The 13,047-nt window shown below is 35.9% G+C and overlaps 1 pseudogene across 1 annotated transcript; it reads left to right on the top strand.

Annotated features, from left to right (window-relative positions):
* The first annotated feature begins 10,770 nt into the window (after positions 1-10,770).
* Positions 10,771-11,756, top strand: LOC307194198 (glyceraldehyde-3-phosphate dehydrogenase-like; annotated as a pseudogene). Its single transcript has one exon. The product of its transcript is annotated as a glyceraldehyde-3-phosphate dehydrogenase-like (transcript).
* Positions 11,757-13,047: the final 1,291 nt, after the last annotated feature.

Below are 13,047 nucleotides of genomic sequence, written 5' to 3' on the forward strand. Positions count from 1 at the left end.
AAAACCTTTGACACCCATGGTCCAATACTCAGCACAAGGTAAAAGCAGACCTCTACTAAGATTGTAATTGCTGGTTCATAAATCTGCATATTTTATAGTTTAAATATTGAAAAAGTGTTTTCTAAAGTAGTCATACCAATTTATACTTCTTTAAGCAGTATTTAAGAGCTTTTCTTATTTCATAGTCTTGTCAAAACTTGGTATTTTTAAAATTTTACCAAGTGATGCATATGTAATGGTATCTAATTGCAGTTTAAATTTGCATTTCCCTAATGACTAATGAAAGTGAGTATGTTTTCATATGTTTATTGGTCATTTGAGTATTCTTATTTATGAAGATTTACTCGTCAATTGTCCATTTTTCTAAGTTGTGTGTTTTTTAATTTTTTATTTATAGTGAACGCTTTGTTGTTTGTATGGTTTGAAAATGTCTTTTCTCACTCTCTGTGACTTTTTTCCCTGCTTATAAAAATAGTGAAAACTACTAAATTAAAAAAAAATACTTTGTTTATTTATTTGGTTGCACCAGGTCTTAGTTGTGGCATGAGAACCCTTAGTTGTGGCATGTGGGATCTAGTTCCCTGACCAGGGATCAAACTTTGGCTCCCTGCATTGAGAGCATGGAGTCTTAACCACTGTACCACCAGGGAAGTCCCAAAACTACTAAATTTATGTATTCAGATTTAGCAGTCTTTTCCTTTATAGTAATTTCCATTTACACAGTTTCCATATATTCTGAGGTCAGGTCTTCTATAATATTTTATAGAATCTCAATTATTTGCCTTTTAAACTTAGATCTACAATCCACCTATAATGGATTCTAGTGCATTATGCAAGATGTGAACCTAGTTGGTTTCCATAAAAATAAAAAATTGTCTTAGCAACATTTTAAAAGGCCATTTTATGTAAAATTGATAGCTAGTGGGAAGCAGCCGCATAGCACTGGGAGATCAGTTCGGTGTTTTGTGACCACCTAGAGGGATGGGATAGGGAGGGTGGGAGGGAGACGCAAGAGGGAGGAGATATGGGGATATATGTATACATATAGCTGATTCACTTTGTTATACAGCAGAAACTAACACAACATTGTAAAGCAATTATACTCCAATAAAGATGTTAATAAATAAATAAAAATAAAATGCCATTTTATTGCCACTTCTCTACAGTGACACTTATGTCAAATGAAGAAAAGAAACGTCCATATTTGCATGTGTCTCTTTCTAAACTCTCTATTCCATTGCTATATTTGTCTGTCATTATAATATTACACTATTTTACTACATCTTTAAAATATATCTTAGTAACTGGTAGAGCATTTTTTCCCACTATGTTCTTCTTTTTTGAGAGTATTTTGAATACTCTTGGATATTACATATCCATTTATATTTTATTAATTCCCACAAAAAGCCAGTTGCTGGGGACTTCCCTTGTGGTGCAGTGGTTAAGAATCCACCTGCCAATGCAGGGGACACAGGTTAGAGCCCTGATCCAGAAAGATCCCACATGCTGCAGAGCCGCTAAGCCTGTGCACCACAACTACTGAGCCTGTGCTCTAGAGCTCACGAGCCACAGCTACTGAGCCCACGTGCCACAACAACTGAAACCCACGTGCCTAGAACCCGTGCTCTGCAACAAGAGAAACCACCACAATGAGAAGCCCGTGCACTGCAAGGAAGAGTAGCCCATGCGCAACAATGAAGACCCAACACAGTGAAAAATAAACAAACAAACAAATAAATAAATATTTTTAAAAACCAGCTGCTGTTTTAATTAGTATTGTATTGAATCTATTCAGCTATTTTGGGGAAAGAATTGACATTTTTACTGTATAAAGTAGTTCATTACGCTTTTAGTTAGTTTTTTTTTTTTTTTTTTGCGGTATGTGGGCCTCTCACTGTTGTGGCCTCTACCGTTGCGGAGCACAGGCTCCAGACGCGCAGGCTCAGCAGCCATGGCTCATGGGCCCAGCCGCTCCACGGCATGCGGGATCTTCCCGGACTGGGGCACGAACCCGTGTCCCCCGCATCGGCAGGCGGACTCTCAACCACTGTGCCACCAGGGAAGCCCCGCTTTTAGTTTTTGATATTTGTTGTCATCCTCTTTTCAGTACGTCAGTCAGAGTCTCGCTTTTAAACAGTTCCATAAATTTAAACAAAAATTCTGGTAGACCTCTACTTGGAGGATGTGGGAAGAATATATAAGTGAAGGATGCAAGTAAACTATATCCTCATATTTCATAGTATCAAGTCAACTGAGAATGTCTAATATTGAAAAATCAAGAAGTAGTAATATAAGCATTTTATTTCAGTTTATAGAGCTAAATGTCAAAAGGAGCAGCTTGAAGAGTGGAAGATGGTTAAATCAGAGGAACAGGAATCAGGCTGGTAAGGATAGTGTCCATTTTTAAGGAAAATTTATAAGCCTTTGAATTTATTTTATTTTGAAAAACTCTTTGTACTTAAAAATGTGGTCTATCAACTGATGCCTGCCTGGATCCCCATACAACTGGATTATGACCAGATAAGTACAGAAATAGAAATAAATATTTAGAAATTTTTTAGCAGTGTCACAAAGTAATTGTATGTCTGTGGAGTACTGAAAAAGAAGACATATGTCTTTTTTTCTTTCATTTCACTTTTCTAGTTTTTCATTTTTATTGTGTTTTATAAAATTATCAATTCATGATGGATTGGGATTCTTTTAAAAATGGATTTTTATCATATGTAGTTTGAGAAACACTCTATTACATTTTGACAAATGATTATTTAACTCAAAAATTTAAAAAAACAAAAATTTTGTGCTATGTCCAGAAGATACATAAGGTGACTTGTTTTCAACCTGGCAAATCAAGAAATTTAATGTAATAGATATCTAAATACAGTGTTTCCATCTGTCCAACATCATTTAATACAATGTTCAACACTCAGTCTAAAAATTTCTCTTTCTTTTATTTCTGATAATTTAGTGCTCTGTGAGTAAAAGGTTATTTATAAACCTAGCCTAAACTAATTTGGCTTTTCGGTAAGTAGCAGAATTTTTTTCTGTCATGTATATAGGTACTCTGCAATTGTAGGGAGAGGCTGGTGAGAGTTCTAGTTCTCCACCTCTGCAAACTCATCATCAGATGGTTCATTGCAGTGAAAGCAAGCTCTGACCAAATTTCTCAGAAAATGGACATCTACTGGCTCTAATGAGGCAGAAGCAGCCATAAAATCTGTTTGCAGATTGAAGGAGTTCCTTCTCTCTGCCATTTGGTAACCTGGCCAGCACTTTCATGCATGTCTGATTCGCAAGAAGATATGGTGCTATTCTTACAATACAATGGGCCAACCTTGTAACCAGCTTTTAGGCAGGATTTGTTTTTTAATGGATCATTATTCTGGACTTCTAATGCCATGGGACCAGTCATGTCAGTCCCAACTATTCACTTAATTTAACAACAATAATACTCGCAATCAATGAACTGTTTTATAAGACTTAACGTTAATTACTACAATCTAAAAATCTATGCAAATATAGAATCTTTTTTTGAAAATAAATCAGGTTTATTGAGATATAATTTATGCACAATGAAATTCACTCCTTTTAAGTGTATAGGTCTATGCATAATCCTTTATGAGCATACGTGCCTGTCTCCCAGATAGCCACTTCATAGCCAGATAGTCACTTTGGCTAATTGGCCAAACTCAAATAGTTGAATTAAAGATAAGTAACATGCTAAATGGTTGATCAAAATATTTTGCTTCAGCTTAACATATTCATAAACATATTATTTCTCAATCTTATATAAACTATAACATTGTTATTAACTATTACGCTTTTTCCATAATGTAAAATGTTCAACTATCACAAATGTGTTTGTGCCAATTGCTTGTGCAACTTTGTAATCAGTTTACATTCAGTGCCACAGAGATGAACAAGAAGCTCTGGAAATCTGAGAATTTTTGTGGAAGGATATTAGTTTTCCAACCTGGTTGTTCTTAGTTTCACTATTAGTTGTTGTCCTTTTTTTTCTGAATGTCTTCCATGAGTATAAGGCAGAGGTTGACAGACAGACATTGTTTGAAGATCCAGATAGTAACTATTTTCAGTGTTGTGGTACATATGGTCTCTTTTGTAACTAAACTCTGCCATTGTAGTGTGAGAGCAGCCACAGACAATACTTAAAGAAAAAAGCATGGCTGTATTCAGTAAAAATTTATCTATAAAACAAGTGTCAGGAAGCATTTGTTTCACAGATTATAATGCCAACTAAAGAATGTCACTGATCATCTGGTTCTACAAGAATTAAGTCAATAGCCACTGCAGTTGTTGACCTTGAACACACCCTGAAAGAGATTCAGAGTGGAGATCAGGAATGAGGCACTCTGTGCTCTGGGAAAACTGGCAGAACAGGCCTTCAGATAGTTAGATGTTTTCAGAAGAAAATTTTATGAACCAATTTCTTGCATCTTCCCATACTTAGAAAAGCATTAAAAGCATGAACTAAGATATCTGTGCTTTGTGACAGCAGTAACCTTCTATGGAGATGTGTGCTTGATTGCACATACTTCTTCTCCAAAATCACATATATGCTGACCTTCCCCCTTACCTCTTCAGAGCAATTCCACAGAGCTATCTGAGAGTCTGTCTCCTGGGCTATTAGTTTTCAGTAAGTCCTCAAATAAAATTGAAACTCACAGCTCTCATTTTGTGTGTTTTTATTTCAGTTGACTGACATTTCTGGCAACCATGAATGGACCCAGAGCAGACTATTCTCCTTCACCTGAACTCTACGAGGATCTGGAGCCTTGGTGACAGCAGGGCCCCTTATGCTTATCTGCCTACTCATGAGTCCAGAAGAATTTTATTATGCCTCTCGTGGTTCTTGTATTTCCTGATTACTGGTGATGATTCTGAGTTTTATTTAGCAGTGTATAACAGGTACCTGACCCCCACAGTTGAAAGATACTGGGGGAAGCCTAGTTGAAAGACACTAGGATTTGCTCAGTTGAAAGGCACTGAGAGGTCTGGACTGGGTGATTAGGTGGGAGGCTGGCTTAATGTCTTTTCTAAGTGAGGGGCATGGGAAAGCCACCCTCCAACTAACACCCAAGCCCATTTCTGTATGTACAAAAATTATATTTATAAGTATTTACTTGGGAATTAATGGAAATATTCTCCTGAAATTAGCTGAGATAGGGATCTTTTATTGCATACACACTTAGGTTAGAGAAAGCTGGCTTGATAAAAAATGTTTTCATAATTCTGACCCAAAAGGTCCTTCTAGGAGGAGCTTGCTTTTATCTCCATGTGTCTTTGAGATGTAAGTGTTCTATCAGGACTTTCAGAAGCTTATTTTACTCTTATCTAGACCATCTCCAATTCCTGAGACTGAGAGAAAAAAAGAGAAAAGAGACCTTTTTACCCTTAGCTTATTCTGTTATTTATAAACTAGTGAGTTCTGTATTGTAATACCTGATTCATGACTAACTTTTAAAAATGAAGCTATGAGATCTCTAGTTGTGTCTGTCTATATATCTGTGTGTACTTTATAGATATGATATATCTCAACCTGTGGATGTTATTACCAAAATTAACTTGTAAATGAGTTCTATTTAATTGACTTAAAAAAAATCAAGTGTTTATAGAAATTCCCAGAAATATGAAAGAAACTAACCCAAATGAATTTCAGGTTCAAATGATCTGGGAAATATATAGTATTAAATTATCATTTGGTTTGAAAGTTAGTTGGTTTAATTAATACAGACATGTCTTTAAAGTCATCAGCATTAACTATAAAACTTTAATTGTACCTAGGTTTACTAGAAGTCAAATAAGAAGTTGTAAAATTTGTCAGCAAGAAAAATAACTTGGAATGATAAAAATTTTATAAGCAAATTAAATGTAGTTGAGATATGGCTTTTAGGTAAACTCTTTAGGAATAATTATGTTTTAGGAATGTCTACTTAAAAAATAGTCTCTCCAGATATTTGGTAACTTGAAACTTTAGAGTTTTGTTAAATTACGTTAAATGATGGCAGTTTATTAAATATCTAGTTCATTCCCAAATAAAATAAGATAGGGAACATTAATTACTGAACATAGGCTTCCTTTTACAGGGAAACTAGAGATATTTAGGACTATTAATAAATATGTTTGGTGCCACATCAAGCCATTTTCTTTAATAAAGCACATGCTTTTTAGAAATTATAAGTAGTATTTATAAGTTTGCCAATCTACAGAATGCTAATGTAAGAGACAAGTCATAAGTGTTTACTTCTTAATTATTGCTAGAAGTTATGTCATCTAACTAATATATGTAATTGAAACTACTAAGCTAATAAGCAAAATATTTTTGTATTCAAGAAAAAAAGAAGGTATAAGAAATAGAAATGCATTTTGTTAAGCATAAAGAAGGTAATTTTGTCCTAAAGCAAGTTATTTCTAAATGGGAAAGAAAATAAGGGACAAATTAATATGGATATAGAATGTTGTCGAAGATTTGTGAGAAAAAAAAATCTTTAGAGAGGAATTCTATGTGTGGTCAGGACTAAGATTGAAATAAATTTGAGCAAATTAATTTCAACATTAAATGTAAAGTGGTACAAAACCTGAATTGGGTTTTCTCTCTGTTAAGAGGACAAAGTTTTCCTGGAATATTGATTTGCTTTTTTCACAGGTTGTAAACTTTCTTTACCTTTTAAATCATTTTAAGTCTTTTGTCATTCATAGATAGTTGTTGTTTTACTCCAATGCCTTTGAAAAAATGCTTTATCTTCAAGAAGATTTATAGACAGAACTTTTTGACAAGTACAGGTTTCTGATAAATTTCAGGTCATACCACTAAGCTGGGTAAGAAATTAAAGAATTCTAATGGAAATCTTGGTGACTTCATACAACTGTTAACAAAAGTTCAAGTATTAGTTACATAGGACTGAGTTAACTGATGAATTTGTTTATAAATTTTATGTGTTTCTTTTTTCGGTTTGAAATATTACTGGCTTTTAATCTGTGTTTTCCAGATGTAAGGAAAACTTCTCCCTGAAGCTAATTATGACATACAGCAATTTGGTAAGCAGAATTGAAATATTTAACTTTTCTCTCTACCTAATTGGAAGAGAAATTGGAAACTTTCAGGTTACCAGAAAGCAGACTCCTAAAAGGTGCAGGAACCTAAAGATACTTTTGGACCTAGAGAAGAGAGGAACTCACCTAAATCTTTAGATATCACAGGTGGGATCTGATGGCAAGTCCTTGCTGTGGCCTTCTGGCCTTGAGAGGCCTTTTAAAAATTAAATCTGAAATTCCTTATAAAATTTCCAGCAAAGCCAATTTAAAAACATCTTATATGTTCAATTATACTTATGTAAATAATCTGGCCAAGTTTATTGAAGCCACATTTATTTCTGCGAACAAATTACTCTTGATTTGGCTGTATTTGATAGAAATGAAGGTAATTTTAGAGAGAAAAATTATGTTTCAGTGGATATTAAATTCTAGTTGTTAACTGAGGTCTGTATTTACTGCCTAAAACTCACTTCCTAGATAGCTCCTTGTTATTATGTTACATTATTGTAAATTTTAATTGAATTATTAAAAGGACACTCTGAGTTTGTTTCTGAAGCTTATCACAGTAATCTACCTTGAATGAAGATCAGATGCCCCATGACCTACAATTAGGATATTATGCATACTAGAAAAAGCATCATTTAAAGGACTATCTTCAATGTAGATGGAAGAAAACTTATCAGGTACTCTTAACCAGCTCATGCACAGAAGAACTGAAGGGAATTGACTTTTAGATTCATATTTACCACTTAGATAGGGTGCTGCACTGGACTGGTCTATAGAGAGGACTGCTGACCTCAAACTCCCCTTAAAACAATGCTCAGAGGAGAAACTACACTCACACCAGGACAAGAAGAAGAAAACAACAGAAGTAAACAGACCTGCCAAGATGCCGGAACTGAACTGTATGATTATTAATTTTTTTTTAATATCTTGGAATTTTGCAAGAAAATCAATGTTTTTCTATCATGGGCACAAATTCTATGCAGCGTTTAAAAATTAATTCAGTAGTTGGGTTTATGGTCATTACCTCTCTACCTTTGTGGATTTCTCCTCCTTAAGACTCTAACTGGATGGTCTTAGGAAATTTATCCTAGACTAAAGAAGTTACAGTTCTGTTTAGGCCACTACTGATATTATGAGATGAGACACCCTCACTTAGCCAATGAATCATACTTGCTCTGACCATGTCATAAATATGAATTTTCTTTTAAAGTTACTCAAGCTCAATCAGAACAATGAGCTAAATTTTGGTTAAAGAATATAACCTCCCTCAACTTGGGGCTGGATTCATATGGCTAATACCAGGTCATTTAAGTTTAAAGGCCCTTATGTTGGGAACAATTAAATCATACTAAGGATAATCAACCGAATAACATTAAGAAGTTCAACGTAATAACACTAAGAAATTGTGCTGGGTGCCTTATGAACAATACCAATATATAATTACCTTTAAGATAGCGATAAGACAGGGCCAGATGAGTTTGAGGTATACTCGGCCATACCTAATGGAAATGTGTATATAATTACTTTTAAGATAGTGACAGACAGGGCCAGATGAGTTTGAGGTATACTCGGCCATACCTAATGGAAATTCTTGGCTTAAATATTTACTTATAATACTATTATTAATGCTAGCTATAGTACTTATATTCTGCCTATTTTACAAGATTGTTGTTTCTTGAGGTGCCAAACATGTGACTGGGCTGCCAATAAAAATAATTGTAACTAGGTGGCTTGAAATGATTGACCAAATATATAGTTCCAAATAAGATCAATGATTGTAACAGTGTAAGTCTAGATATGGGAAGAAGCAACCAGAGGGAATCTTCTCCTCGACCATAACAGACTAGTAAGACAGGTGGTCCAGGAACTTCTGCTATCAATTAATAGGGCCTACTCTGGTAATAGCACATTGAGTAGCCTATCAACAAAATCCTGGCCTAAGAATGAGCATTCCTAGTACAATGGGACAAATGGTCATGTAATATCTTTCAAACCATTGTTGAGTTTTTGACCATGAGGGGGCACAACTAACAAAGAATGTCACTTGCCATCTGGTTCTGCAAGAATTAAGTCACTAGCCAGCACAGTTGCTGACCTTCAATACACCCTGAAGGAGTTCAGAGTGGAGATCAGGAATAAGGCACTCTGTGCTCTGGGAAAACTTGTAGAACAGGCCTTCAGATAGTTACATGCTTTCAGGAGAAAATTTTATAAACCAATTTCTTGCATCTTAAAATCATTAACTAAGATACCTGTGCCTCGTGACAGCAGTAACCTTCTACAAAAATGTGTGCTTTATTGCACATACCTCTTCTCCAAAGTCACATATATGCTTACCTCCCCTTTCATCCCTTCAAAGAGATTCCTCAGAGCTATCCGAGAGGCTGTCTCCTGGGCTATAGTCCTAAGGAAGTCCTCACATAAAACTGAAACTCACAGCTCTCATGTTGTGTGCTTTTATTTCAGTTGACAATAATTTGACAATCCCTGGTATAAGCAATCAGTAATAAACCTAATGGCTTTCAACTTACTATTGGCTTGTATTAAGATATCAAAAAAAGTTTATAACACTGATATCAACAATAAAAAGATTACCAGGGCAGTATTGAAAACCTAAATATCCCATGAATACCAATGATATAATTTCAACTAAAATTAGCTTCTTTTTAAAAAGTTTTTGGCCACAACACCTGGCATGTGGGATCTTAGTTCTCCGACCAGGGGTCGAACCTTCACCCCTGCAGTGGAAATGTGGAGTCTTAACCACTGGACTGCCGGGGAAGTCCCAACTACTATTTATAGCCTGAGATAACATAAACTCATCTATTCTTCCCTCCGTCCCAGCAAGACCTCTATAACTATGCTACCTTAGGACAGTGAATCTACTGAGAGATAGTTTAAGGGCACCAACAATTCATCAATTCATTAAACCTCTCAATTACAGTTCTGTTTTAGAGAACAAATTTCTCGAAGTCACTGAATCTCTGGGTATTTTTTATTCAGAAGGAAAGGGCTGTTGCCTCTAAAAATAGATATTATGGCTCATACTTTTCAAAAGGAGATACAGCATGAAAAATAATCTTGCAGATGACAAAGCTTCTTCAGGTCAGGAGGATGTGCAAAAACTTAAAAAAAATACCTGCTAACTCTTATATAGGAGAAGGCCATGTGGAAGAGCAGATTTCCAATGATGGTGACGCTGACTTATTTTACAAGGATTTTGGCAAACATACATAATTCAAATGGCAGTTTGGTTGTCAAAAATGCTGTGACCAGAGGCTTGCAGGTCCCCTTGAAACAATAGTTCAGTAAGTGCTAACTCAGCATTCATGGTGACTTTGTAGAATGTAACTACTGGGAATAATGAGAATAATGAGAGTCACAGTAGCCAAACCACAACTACCTACAGGTAATATGAATGAAAAATAAATGTTTGAGGTTGTTATTGCTGTAAAGCTATGTAATATAGTGCACTTACCGTGTTGCTAAAATCATTTATCAGTGAAAATTTATCATGTAAATACTAGATAGCAGGTAACATGTTCTGTGAATGGATGAATGAATAAATAAAAGATAACTGGGATTTATCATAGGATAAATATAACTTAAGTTTGTTTGAGAAGGAGAAAAGTAAAGTGATTGAGGCTCTATGTGCTGCTTTTTTCAACAGGCAGCCACATCTTTCTGCATGTCAAGCCATGACCCTGAGACACAATGATGAAGGTTGGAGTAAATGGATTTGACCAATAGGGCACCTGGTCACCAGGGCACTTTTAACTCTGGCAAAGTGAATATTGCTTGCCATCCGTGGCCCCTTCATTACCTCAATTACATATTCTACATGTTCCAGTATGATTCCACCCATGGCAATTTCAGTGGTAGAGTCAAGGCTGAGAACTGGAAGCATGTCTTCAATGGAAATATAACTTCCATCTTCCAAGAACAAGATTCTGCCAACATCAAATGAAGTGACTTTGGTGCTGATTATGTTGTAGAGTCCACTGGTGTCTTCACTAGCTTGGAGAAGACTAGGGCTCACGTTGAACCTAAGAGTCATCACCTCTTCTTCTTCTGCTAATGCCCCCATGTTTGTGATGGGCATGAACCATGGGAAGTATGACAGCTCTCTCAAGATTGTCAGCAATGCCTCCTGCATCACAAACTCCTTGGCCCTCTTGGTCAAAGTCATTTATGACAACTTTGGCATTGTGGAGGGACGCATGATCACAGTCCTTGCCATCACTGCTTCCCAGAAGAATGTAGATGGTACCTCTGAGAAACTGTGGTGTCATGACTGTGGGGAAGCCCAGAACATCATTCTTGCTTCTATTGGTGCTGCTGAGGCTGTGGGAAAGGTCTTCCTGAGCTGACTGGGAAGCTCACTGGCATGGCCTTCTGTGTCCCTTCCCCTAATGTTTCAGTGCTGGATCTGCTCTGCAGTGTGCAGAAAGCTTCTAAATATGATGACATCAAGAAGGCAGTGAAGCAGGCATTGGAGGAAGCCCTAAAGGATATCCTGGGCTACACTGAGGACTAGGTTGTTTCCTGCGACTTTAAAGGTGACACCCACTCTCCCACCTTTGTTGCTGGGACTGGTATTGCCTTCCATGACCACTTTGTCAAGCTCATTTTATGACAATGTATTTGGCTACAGCAATAAAGTGGTGGACCTTATGGTCCACATGACCTCTAAGGAGTGAGTCCCCTGGAACACCAGCCCCAGTGAGAACAGGAGAGGAATAAAGAGGTGCTTACTGCTGGGGAGTCCTTGCCCCAACTCAATCTTTGACCCAACTGGAGGATCTCCAGTTCTTGACACAGTTTCTATCCCAGACCCCTGAAGAAGAGGTAGGACTTAGGAAACTCTACCTTATCACTTGCCATCAATAAAGTGCACAGTACCCAGTCAAAAATAAATAAATAAAGTCATCAGGGACTGCTTGAAGAGATGGGAATAGATTGTGTTCTAGGAAATGTTGTGACGTCATTTGCCCAACTCTGTGCAAGAACATTTGCCCAAGAATCTATAACTAATTCAGTCTAGAAAACAGGTAGTTTAGCAAAGCTTGAGTAATAGGTCTTGTGCTTGACATGCTCCCAGTAAATATTTAATAGCTATCTGTTGATTGCAAAACCATATTAAACAATATTTCATTAAAATATATCCTGTCATTAAAATAATGAATTCAGGGATACTCTGTCAAAGATTATAATACATCTTTGATTAGCAAATGAGTGATCAAAAAATTCCTTGCTATACTAAATCAAGGGCACAGCCACACAAATTTACATTATTCATTTATTTTGAAGAATAAAATTTAGCTTTAATTATTTATGACAGTTTTAAGTATGACCACAAGTTTATTGCCTTATTTAGAAAGTATAATTACATCTCTGCTTTGAGAGATTTATTAATGTATAAGAACAAATCTGAAAACACATTGTGAAAATGAGAACACTAATAGCTTAGTGTGTAGAATCATTTATTCCTAGTGTTAGAGAGAGCTTCCCAAAAGATGCTCAGGCTTAAAATAAAGAACAATATAGTTTTGTTAGATGTCAAAAACAAAGGGTGTGGGAGGAGGGAGAATATTCCACTTAGATATAGCAGCTTGTGAGAAAGTATGTACGAAAGTATGTATGAGAGCATGAATTTTGAAGCAGTGCATTTAAATTCTATTTTCAGAAGAAAACTATAGAGAAATACAAATATATTTATTTATTTGTTTGTTTATTAATTAATTATAGGCCATTTAAATTCCCATGGTAGCCAGAAATCTGCTTTAATATATCACTTTCTGCAAGGACATAAACATTAGTCTAGGTCCAAGACGAGTGAGAGGCATACCAGCTCTTTAAGAGTCATTGGTTCTCAAAAGTGTTTATATATTCCATGTTTTGTTGTCCACAGTCATGCCCACTTTACTGATCTTTCAAGGTAATTTACATCAAACTGTATCTGGCGAAAATTGATATAGTTAACAGAAATAT

This window comes from Stenella coeruleoalba (genome assembly GCF_951394435.1).
Source record: "Stenella coeruleoalba genome assembly, chromosome: 11".
Taxonomy (NCBI): domain Eukaryota; kingdom Metazoa; phylum Chordata; class Mammalia; order Artiodactyla; family Delphinidae; genus Stenella; species Stenella coeruleoalba.